Genomic DNA, 10,464 nt, shown 5'->3' on the forward strand with positions numbered 1-10,464 from the left:
ATGAGTCAGAACTTAGCTTCCCCCCTGTGTGGGATGTTGCCAGAGAGGCACATTTCTCTCTCGTTCCCTACAGAGTACTGAGTCAGGAGCTGCAGGACTAGGGGGAAGAGGGAGGCGAAGAGAGAGGACTTGAAGAGGGCAGTAAAGGGACTCGGGTCCTACTAAATGCATCACAGACTCCACCAAGAACCCCACCCATGAGGCACTGGGATGCCTCACCCACGGATCCCGCAACTGGCCCATGAGCACTCTCAGTGCTTATTAAAGAAAATGTGGTGCTCACTTCGGCAGCACATGTACTAAAACTGGAACGATACAGAGAAGATTAGCATGGCCCCTGCGCAAGGATGACACACAAATTCGTGAAGCGTTCCATGTTTTAGGCTCAAGAGGGAGGAGATATGGGGATATATGTATACGTATGTATAGCCGATTCACTTTGTTATACAGCAGAAACTAACATAACAATGTAAAGTAATTATACTCCAATAAAGATGTTAAAAAAATGTGGTTTACATTTTATTTACTATCTGTCTGCATGGTTTGAAGTAACATATTTATGGGACATTTATATTACCATGTGATGTTCACCAGTTGCCATTACTTTCAATAAACAACTCAGAAATAATTAAGTTAGTTCCTAAATTTCTAATTTGACTACTATGGACTCATAAAGGACTAATGTTTAATGAACACTTATAATACGTAGAAGATTTCCTGGGTTTGTGAGAATCTAAATATGTGTAAGTGTTGTCCTCTGCCTTCAAGTTGTTACTTAAAATAGAAGACTAAAACCAAGATTAGAAAAAACTAAAATCATGTATTATAAAGTCCAAGATTCAAAACAAATACTCTGATATCTTAATATGGAAACAGACACTAAATTATTTTTACTTAAAAGATTAGACCTTTCCCCACATTTAATTTTAGTTCAACATATAGTAAAAAATATAGCTGTAAGAACACCTTTCTTACACATCTTTTGCACATCAGTGATTCTCTCTCCATGCTTTACTGGCCTAAAGATGGATTAAAAGAGTTTCCCTAAAGTGCTTTGATTTGGAGTAACCTCATTGATTGTTTCCTTCCTGACACTACTTTGTGAAATTAGATTGGGACACGCTTTTCCCTGAAGAGCTCTACATCCGCAAATGTTTCTGACTACATGAAATCAGAGTGTGAAGGGTCATCATGTAGAGAAAAGTGGCCGGCTAGTCCCTATTGCCATAATGACAGAATAAGAGAATATGAGTTTAAACTGAAAGAGAAGAAGGGATTTGGCTTGCTTGTGGGGAAGGTCTTATTATTTAAACCTCTGTCTTAGAGTAGCATGGATCTCCTGTTAATAATAAAAGCCAAGAGCTGCTTGAAACTTACTATGTGTCAGGCACTGTCCAAAGTCCTTTACCTGTGTTAACTCATTGACTATTTGCAGCAGTCCTATGAAACAGATATTGTTATTATCTCTGCTTAACAGATAGAGAAGAGTTAGTTAGGATTATAAACTTGGTGGGGGGGGAAGAGAGAGAGAGAAATATGACCTATGCTCTCAACCACTCTGTTTTTGGGTCCTTTGTGCTGTCTTAGCTCTTAACTGACCCTAGCTTCTTTCATGCTTAGCCTTTCTGATCTATTTTCCAGAGCCCATCTTCCCATTCTTGCTGACAGACACTGCTTCTCCAAATCCTATATGCTGAATTATGTAGTTTTAATTAAATCTTCCACAGTATTTTAGAAGTATTACCCATTTAATCTTTTCAGGAGAGTTACATGTAGGGGAGAGATCACCTCTATTGCTTCCTAACAAATGATTCGTAAGTTTTACATTGCTACCTAGCAGCAAAATTTCCCACTGATGCTTTATAAACACTTAATTATTAAACCTAGAAGAAATCAATTAAAAAGTATTTCAAAGAAAGCTTGGTAATGGAAATATCTAACAATCAATATAAGAAGACAAATGATTATGTTTAAGTTCTCTATTAAAGAAATGGTCTATTCTTGTTTGGCAAAGTTTTTTTCCTAAAATCTCACATAACCTAATACTGAGGGCTTAGACAAGCTTAGTTAAATGAACTTAATTTCTCATTAAAGATTATGGTGTGCTACCTCTCAATATGCACCCTCATTTCCAGCTATCATTTAGTTGTGTTTTGCATTATTTTCCCTGTTACCATCTGTCACTGGGCTACAATCTCATCAAGTTTCCAAGTCCAGCTGGTGTAGTCTTCTAATGGCTCCCATTCTAATGGCGTCTAACAGTGTAGAGGTGCTGATGATTGCGAATTATGGCCACTTTGCACAGAATCATTTCTGACACAGATTTTTTTCTTTTTTTTTCTTTTTTTTTTTTTTGTGGTACGCGGGCCTCTCACTGTTGTGGCCTCTCCCGTTGCGGAGCACAGGCTCCGGACGCGCAGGCTCAGCGGCCATGGCTCACGGGCCCAGCCGCTACGCGGCATGTGGGATCTTCCCCGACCGGGGCACGAACCCGTGTCCCCTGCATCGGCAGGCAGACTCTCAACCACTGCGCCACCAGGGAAGCCCCAGATTTTTTTCTAATATTGATGTGACATGTAACATCTAAAACCCTTTTTGTTTTTCCTCTTAGGAGCTCTCTTCTCATTCTATGGGTATCTTGGCCCTATTCTGAAATGTTACACTTTAAAAGAAACTTAGTGCAAGATTATATGACCAGATTAAACTCTGAATAACTTCAAGTGACTCTGGATAAAGCAAAGCACACTAAGAATACATCTATTCCTGGGTTTTCTCTATATGGAATTCCTCAAAGCGTGATCCTCTACTATCTTCATCAGAAACATTGACAGTGTTTTTAAAAAATGGACGTACTGGTCTCCCTCTAGATCTATCCAGTCAAAACACCTAGGCACTGTGGATTGACATCTACACTTTAAATAAACATCACAGGTTAATATTACAAACTCATGTTTGAGAACCAACGTTTTGTTATTTAGATAGCACCTACCTCCAGAAGCAGTGATACCAGAGAGGAATAGTAGACAAGTACAGCTTTCAGACCCTTTGTAAGGAAATGAGCATCTAAGACACCATGGTTTATTCCAGGTGCATAAAATGAAATAGATACAGCACCCAGGGATCCAGCCATGGTTAGGTGCCCTGCATAATGTAAATTTATATGGTATGGACATAACGGTATGTCATCTGCTACTGAGATAGCTCGGTGCAAAATTCAGCCTAATTGGGGTGTTCCATATTGGATAGTCTCACTAATGGGTGGCTGCCCCAGTAGTAGGTGGGGTTTTAGGCCTCGGTCTGAAATATCCTGGGTGAAAATGGGCCTTTGTTCTGGTTCTTCATGGACCTCAATGTCATGATGCACTTCTGAATAAATATAGCTGCTGTGATGGGTTTCCATGCTTCTTTATTTTCTAGGATATCTTTATAATAACCTAATATCATCTAACTTGGCTTGTCTTTTCCTTGCAACCTCAGAGAGCTTAGTAAAGAATTAGTATGCTGCTGCTCCAAGGCCTGGGCCCGGCCACTGGGCGGCCGTGGCGAGGGCTCTGGAGCCCTGCGGAACACAGCTCTCAGCCTGTCCCCGGACCCTCCAGCTCACCCGCCTGCCCGAGCACGGAGGGCCTCGAAGGCCCCGGGGGTAGAAGGCAGCCACTTAGCTCTCACCGCACTCTCCGCCCAAAGGACCACTGTGAGGTTAACCGTTGGCTAATGGTCTGCAGGTCTCGCAGCCTCGCGGTCTCGCGGTCTCGCGATCTCGCGATCTCGCGGTCTCGCGATCTCGCGATCTCGCGGTCTCGCGATCTCGCGGTCTCGAGGATTCGCGGTCTCGCGGTCTCGCGGATTCGCGGTCTCGCGGTCTCGCGGATGCGCGGTCTCGCGGTCTCGCGGATTCGCGGTCTCGCGGTCTCGCGGTCTCGCAGTCTCGCGGTATCGCGGTCTCGCAGTCTCGCGCTAAGGATCACGCGCTAACAGTCTCGCGATAATGGTTTCGAGAGGAAGGCCTACCACTAGCAGCCGTAAGGTAATGGCAGCGTGCCCGTCCCGGCCCTATTATAAAAAGGGACACCAGGCATATTGCTCTGGGGTCCAATCTAATGACGTTAACTTACTTCTAGAAAGACGCTATCTCCAAAGAAGGTCACATTGTGAGGTACTAATCATTAGGACTCCAACATATGGATTCGGGGAGGGCGGGGGGAACAGAATTCAGTACTTGCCGTTCATATTAAACGGTATTTAAGTGTGATGGCAAAACAAAACCATTCTGCATCCTGTGTGACCAATATTTTCTTACCACTGGCCTAGGCTGTTCTTGAGGAAGGCTGATTCCAGCACAGTCATGGCTGCAGCTAGAAGGACTCCTGGACCAAGCCACCGTGGTGTAGCAGCATTCTTTGAAAAACAACGACTGAGCCAGTGAGTAAGTACAATCTTTGGTTGTAATTCTTTAATGGTAACCTTGTGAACCCAAGCTTCCTTTAGGAATAATAACACTGTTCTGAGAGCTGGACAACATATGCTTCACCACACTGGTGGACAAGGATGTGTTAACCATGCAAGATGAGTTGTTTTCAACAGCAATAGTGTAAACATATTAACAGAAGCAATGGCAGCAGAAAACTAATATGTGTAGAGGAAATAAGGAACTAATTAGCTCCTCTAGCACTTTCTCTGTTTGGCACTTGCACACAGGAATGGCCCCTATATGTTTTTCTATTTCTGTGTAACAAATCACCACAAATATAGAGGTTTAAGCCATATCCATTTATTAGCTCACTGGTCTGTAGGTCAGAAGTCTGAGTGCAGCATGGCTGCATTCTCTGCTCAGGGTCTCAGAGACAGAAATCTAGGTGTTAACCAGGCTGGGTTCTCATCGGGAGGTTCTGGGGAAGAATCTGCTTCCAACCTCATTAGAATTGCTGGCAGAATTCAGTGCCTTGCAGCTGTAGGACTGAGTTCATGTTTCTTTGCTAACTATTGACCAAGGGGCCTCTTTCAACTCCTTAATTCACCCTTTTTCTCATGTGGCCCCCCTCTATCTTCATACCAGTAATGGCATGTCAGGACTTTCTCATGCTTCCCGTCTCTTTGCCTTCCTTTTCTGCTTTTAAAGGGCTGATGTAATTACATTAGGCCCAGCTGGATAATCCAGAACACTCTCTCTATCTTAAGGTCAATTAACTAATTAGCAACCTAAGATCAACTAATTAGTAACCTTAATTACATTGGTAAAGTCCCTTTTGCTGTGCAGCATGCTGTATTCACGGGCCTGATATTTTATCATACAGTCCCTGGTATTAGGGCAAGAAATCTCGGGGGGACATTTTTATAATTCTTTCTACTACAGCCCCTTTGGGATGAGCAAGCCTCTTGGATTCTTGGATAATTCAGGGAATGCAGGCCCAAAGAGAGACACAAGGGACTTGTCCCTCTGGGCATGTGGGTGCTCGATTGATTGTTTTCAGTATTAAAAAGAGATACGTTACTCAATTCATTAATTAAAAAGTATTTATTGATTACCTATTTGGGGCCAGTCCTCTTCTAGGTACTGGAGACTGAGTAAGGAGGAAAATATTAGGCAAACAGGTAGCTAATTCGTATAGGACCTAGTTGGCCATTATCAGGACTCTGGGTTTTACTCTAGATATTAAGAGAGGTTATTGGAGAGTTTAATGCATTGAGTGTTACGATGACACCTAAAATTTAAAAGACACAAACGGCACTTCCTCTTCCAGGGGGATGGAGCAGATGTGCTTTTTTTCTGTTCCTCCTGCTAATAACTAAAAATTCCTGACCTTTATATGTAAAATAAACATAGGAAGACTCTGAAAGGTGGAGAGAAGTCCAACTGTCCAGGGACCTTGGTACTCAAGGAATAACATGGTGGTGAATTCTCTGGGTTTTATGTTTGCCCCAGGTATCCCAAACTTAAAGAATCCACAACCTGGAAATGCCAACAGGCACAGACAATAATAGCTCCGACAAAAGCCTGTTCCACCTAGTTAAAGGGCCAGGAAAGGGGTATGCTAGCAAGACAGAAAAGTTTTAGACAATAACTGTTCTGCTCTGACTAAACACCACAGAGAAAAAAGCTATGGTTTCATCCCCCCACTCTCACAACAGCAAAGGCCTAGAATTCTACCATTGCCAGGCTGTAAGGAGGCATTCCAATGCCCTTGCTGGGATAGTGTTAGAGAAGGCCAAGCAGGGAGCCAGGACCTTTATTCCCACTGGGAGCAATGAGACCTTCCACCCCAAGGTGTCAGTGAAGACCTCATGGGGAAAATAGATTCCATACCACCCAGCAGTAAAGAGGCATCTCTTCCTGGGATAGTGTTAGAAAAGGCCTAGTGGACAGTAATGACTTTCACCACTGCTCGTTGCTATTGAGGTTACCCCTCCTGTGGTGTCAGTGGAGGCCATGTGAGAGACTCCAACTCCTCCCAGGCAGAAATGTGGACCATCCGGACATCCTATAAAATAGCACATTGATCTGTTACATTGATGACATCATGCTGGTTGGACAGAATGAGCAAGAAGGGGCTAGCTTGCCAGAAGCATTAATAAGACACATACCCTCCAGGGTGTAGGAGATAAGTTCTATGAAGATTAAGGAACTTGAAACACTGTTAAGTTTTTTTGGGTCCAGTTGTCTCCTGTTGGCATAGGAGTTGAATAATATGGACACATAGGTCTAGAAACCAGGAGATAGAGGCAGGATTGGCTGCACTTACTAACGCAGTGACCTGCTGGGAGACTTTCTGCCTCTCATCCCAACTCTGGGCTCTACGGGATCAGAAGTCCTGGTCCGCAAAGGATGCTCACTGTTTCTATGAGACAAAACAAAGGTCTCATTGAGCTATAACCGTGCCTACCACTTGATCACTTTGGATTCCTTGTGTGTATGGACAAGTAGAGAAGAGTTGCTAATATCTTAGCACAGATAATTGACCCTGATCAGAAGGAGGAAGGAGGACTGCAGTTACACAGTAGGGGCAGGTAGAAATAATTATGTAATTTAGGTGTTCCACTTGGATGTCTCCTGCCACTTGGATTACAGATGGGCAAATGAAGCAATCTATGCCTGAGAAGCATATGCGAACAGGGGCCCAGAAGTCTTAGGAAGGAGGTATAGGTCATATCACCAGGTACATAAGAGAACTGTCTAGGTGATGGCTAAGAGTGAAAAGAATTTAACATACACAGTGGGGACAGAAGATATTGAGTACCAGCTGCAGACCCAAGGCCAACTTCAGTGATGGGGGCTACAGTTCATCCCTCTAATAAATTCCTCTCAAAGGGAGAGGCTTAGCAGAACCACAGAAGATCTCTTCTTGAATGTGTATGAAGAAATGAGTGTGCACAGTATAATGGGTGGGCTGTTTCAGTCATAGGGGTGCACCACTCTGATCTCCTTCAAGAGATAGCCTGCCAAAAGGAGTGCAGCGAGCTGACAGTGGTAGCACCTTCAGGATCTGCTACAGCTTTCAGACTGAGGTCATGCGCTTTCAGGGAACTCCCAGCCAATAACTGAGCATCCTGGGGGTACTAGGGCCTGACTGTTTGGCCTAATAAGGGACTTCTGTGTGGGAAACCTTTGGCTCAAGATCCTTACGGGACTAACCAGGACTTTTTCAAGCTGTCTCACAGTCAGAGGCTTGATTTACCAGTCTCTACTCACAGATATCAGATCTGAGTTATGGTCTGAAGCCTTTCCTTGCCGATTCCTGCTTCCTTTCTCCTTAAGTTTTCTCAAGGAATACCCTCTTTAATTCTTCTGCATTTCTAACTGTATTAGTATATGCTTTCCAAATGATTGAAACTGACCCATACCCTAAAGATCTCCTGCATCCTTTCCTGTTGCATTGTATAAAAAACAAGCAAACAGACAAACAAAAAAACTCCCAAATTGCCCTCGACAGGTAGGATTAATAACTCCAGATGGAGCTGTAACCTTTGTTGCCTGTTGGTTCAGCTGTACAAGTAGTCTAGCACGGTCAGATGGCACTCTTAACTTCCAATTTAATGGAACAATTGTTGTGTCCCCTTGTGGAAGCACTCATATTTTGTGAACTAAGACCACTAAACTATCAGACTACAAAGTTGTGGTGATGAAAAGCAAAACTTTTTCTGAGGATCATTAAGGGTAGTAGAGAGAGGAACCACTCTCATTTCCACATAGTGATTCCTGGACCCAGGAATCCTTGCTATAAGAAAATCATCACCATATATTGATTGCCGTTTAGAGCATTACCTCATGCTGGTGGATATTAGCCATGCGCACAATGTTTTGTCACCTAGGTGGCACTGTAACTAACTGAGTCTTCAAAAGGCCATTGCATTACAATTACACTGAGGCCAACTCAGTAGATTCCATTAGCGTAAGCCATTGATGAACTTGTTTGCTCTACAGTGAGTTCCTTGGTCAGGAGCAATGCTGTGCGGAATACCACAGTGATGAATAAGTTTTCGTAAATCTTTGTTATTTTATTTGTTTATTTTCTTTATTTTTTTGGCTGCGTCAGGTCTTAGTTGCGGCCCGGGGGATCTTCGTTGAGGCACACGGGGTCTTTTTGGTGCAGTACATGGGCTCTTCATGGTGGCACCCAGGCTTCTCTTTAGTTGTGGAACATGGGCTCCAGGGCACGTGGGCTCTGTAGTTTGTGACACGAGGGCTCTGTAGTTGAGGCGTGCGAGCTCAGTAGTTGTGACGTTTGCGCTTAGTGGCCCTGCGGCATGTGGGATCTTAGTTCCCAGACCAGGGATTGAACCCATGTCTCTTGCATTGGAAGGCGGATTCTTTACCATTGGGACACCAGGGAAGTCCCTGTAAATCTTTGGATGGTGTTTTGATCAAAACATTGCATGTAGGGAGGGCAAATGCATATCCAGAATAGGTGTCTATTCCAGTGAGAACAAAATGCTTCCTTTTTCATAAGGGAGTGGTGCCACTTATCTCCCAGGGAATTATGCTGTTTCAGGGAATCTGTCTTGGTTTCTGCCGTTGGCAGCCTGGGAACTCAGTAGTATAGACATATTGGCTTTGGTGATAAGAAGTCCATGATACCGAGTGAAAGCATAACCTCTATTCCTGCGGTCATGACCTCTTTATGCATGAACACATTGCCAAGGCTGGAGTGGCTTTCAAAAGAGGCTGACTGACATCTACATAATGAATTATCTGCTCCATTGATCATTAAGTTCCTTTTCAGCTGAAGTTACTCATTCGCGTGTATTTACATGTGATATAAATATCCTTACACTCTGTGCTCGTTCAGAGAGGTCACTATCTCATCCCCAGACCTTCTTGTCATCAATTTTCTAATTATGTTTCTTCCAAATTTTTGACAGCTAGCCAGACCATTATCATTGCCTATAAATCAATGTAGATACACACATTAGAACATTTCTTTTTCCAGGCAAAATGAGAAATCAAAAGTACTGTTCTAAATTCTGCCAACAGGGAGAACTTCCTTTCACCATTGTCCTTCAGGGCTACCCATAGAATGGGGCTGCAGTGCTGCAGCTCTTCAGATGGGTGGTGCCAGAATATTGTGCAAAATCGTCTGAATATTTTCTTCATCATTTAACTGGTCATTGTGAATTTCCCATGAGATATTGGTGCAGGATGAGAGAAAAAAGAAGATGTATCTCCAGTAGGACTTATGGGAATCTGAGCCATTTGCTGTTGTGTCTTGGGACCTACCTAATTCTCATCTCATTTATACTACTTTTCCTGATGAAGGTTGTTGCTGTGAACATTCAACTTTCTGTTGGGGTCAGACACCTCCCTCTTCATTATGGGCAGCTTAGAAAATATGGCAACTTGAGGGCCAATGATCAAGCATTCAGTCTCCATTTACCCTCACTAGTAAGTCATAAGATGTTTTTCAAAAGGAAAATAGTTATCAGCAGATGAAAACTTAGCTTTGCCCTAAAATCTGAAAGGTCTGTGATGTATTTTACCTATAGGGTCTGGCCAAAGACTCCATACAGCACTCCTATCTGCTACAGACATTTCAAACATATCTGGGTCTGGTGGGTTGTTTGAACCAAGTGGCAGAACAACTTGCACAGCAGCCTGGAACTATTGGTGAGCTATCTTTTGCTTTGCGCCCACTTAAAACTTGCAGCCTTTCTGGTTTCTCAGTAGATGATTTGGAGCAGTACATTCTAATAAAGTATATGATGCCTCCAAATTATGGAGAAGCCAATAAGCCCGTTTCTTAGTAGCTGAAGAGGACTTTTAACCATGGAGGGCTATTTCAACATGCCCCAGACCACTGGACTCCTATAAATTTCACTGAGGTGTCAGACCCCTGAATTTTCCTGGGGGGGTATTTCCTACCCACTGATCCTCATGTGACATACAAAGGCTTCTACTTCCTGTTTACCAGAAAGGTTCAGTCAATGTGATAATATTGCATTAGATCAGCATTATATGCTATGGGATAGATA

General features: G+C 43.3%; 1 non-coding gene across 1 annotated transcript; it reads left to right on the plus strand.

Annotated features, from left to right (window-relative positions):
- Positions 1-275: 275 nt before the first annotated feature.
- LOC137229599 (U6 spliceosomal RNA) lies at positions 276-382 on the plus strand. Its single transcript, XR_010945756.1, has one exon. It is a non-coding gene; the product is annotated as a U6 spliceosomal RNA (small nuclear RNA).
- The last annotated feature ends 10,082 nt before the right edge of the window (positions 383-10,464 follow it).

This window comes from Pseudorca crassidens, chromosome 8 (genome assembly GCF_039906515.1).
Source record: "Pseudorca crassidens isolate mPseCra1 chromosome 8, mPseCra1.hap1, whole genome shotgun sequence".
In the NCBI taxonomy this organism is placed as follows: Eukaryota; Metazoa; Chordata; class Mammalia; order Artiodactyla; family Delphinidae; genus Pseudorca; species Pseudorca crassidens.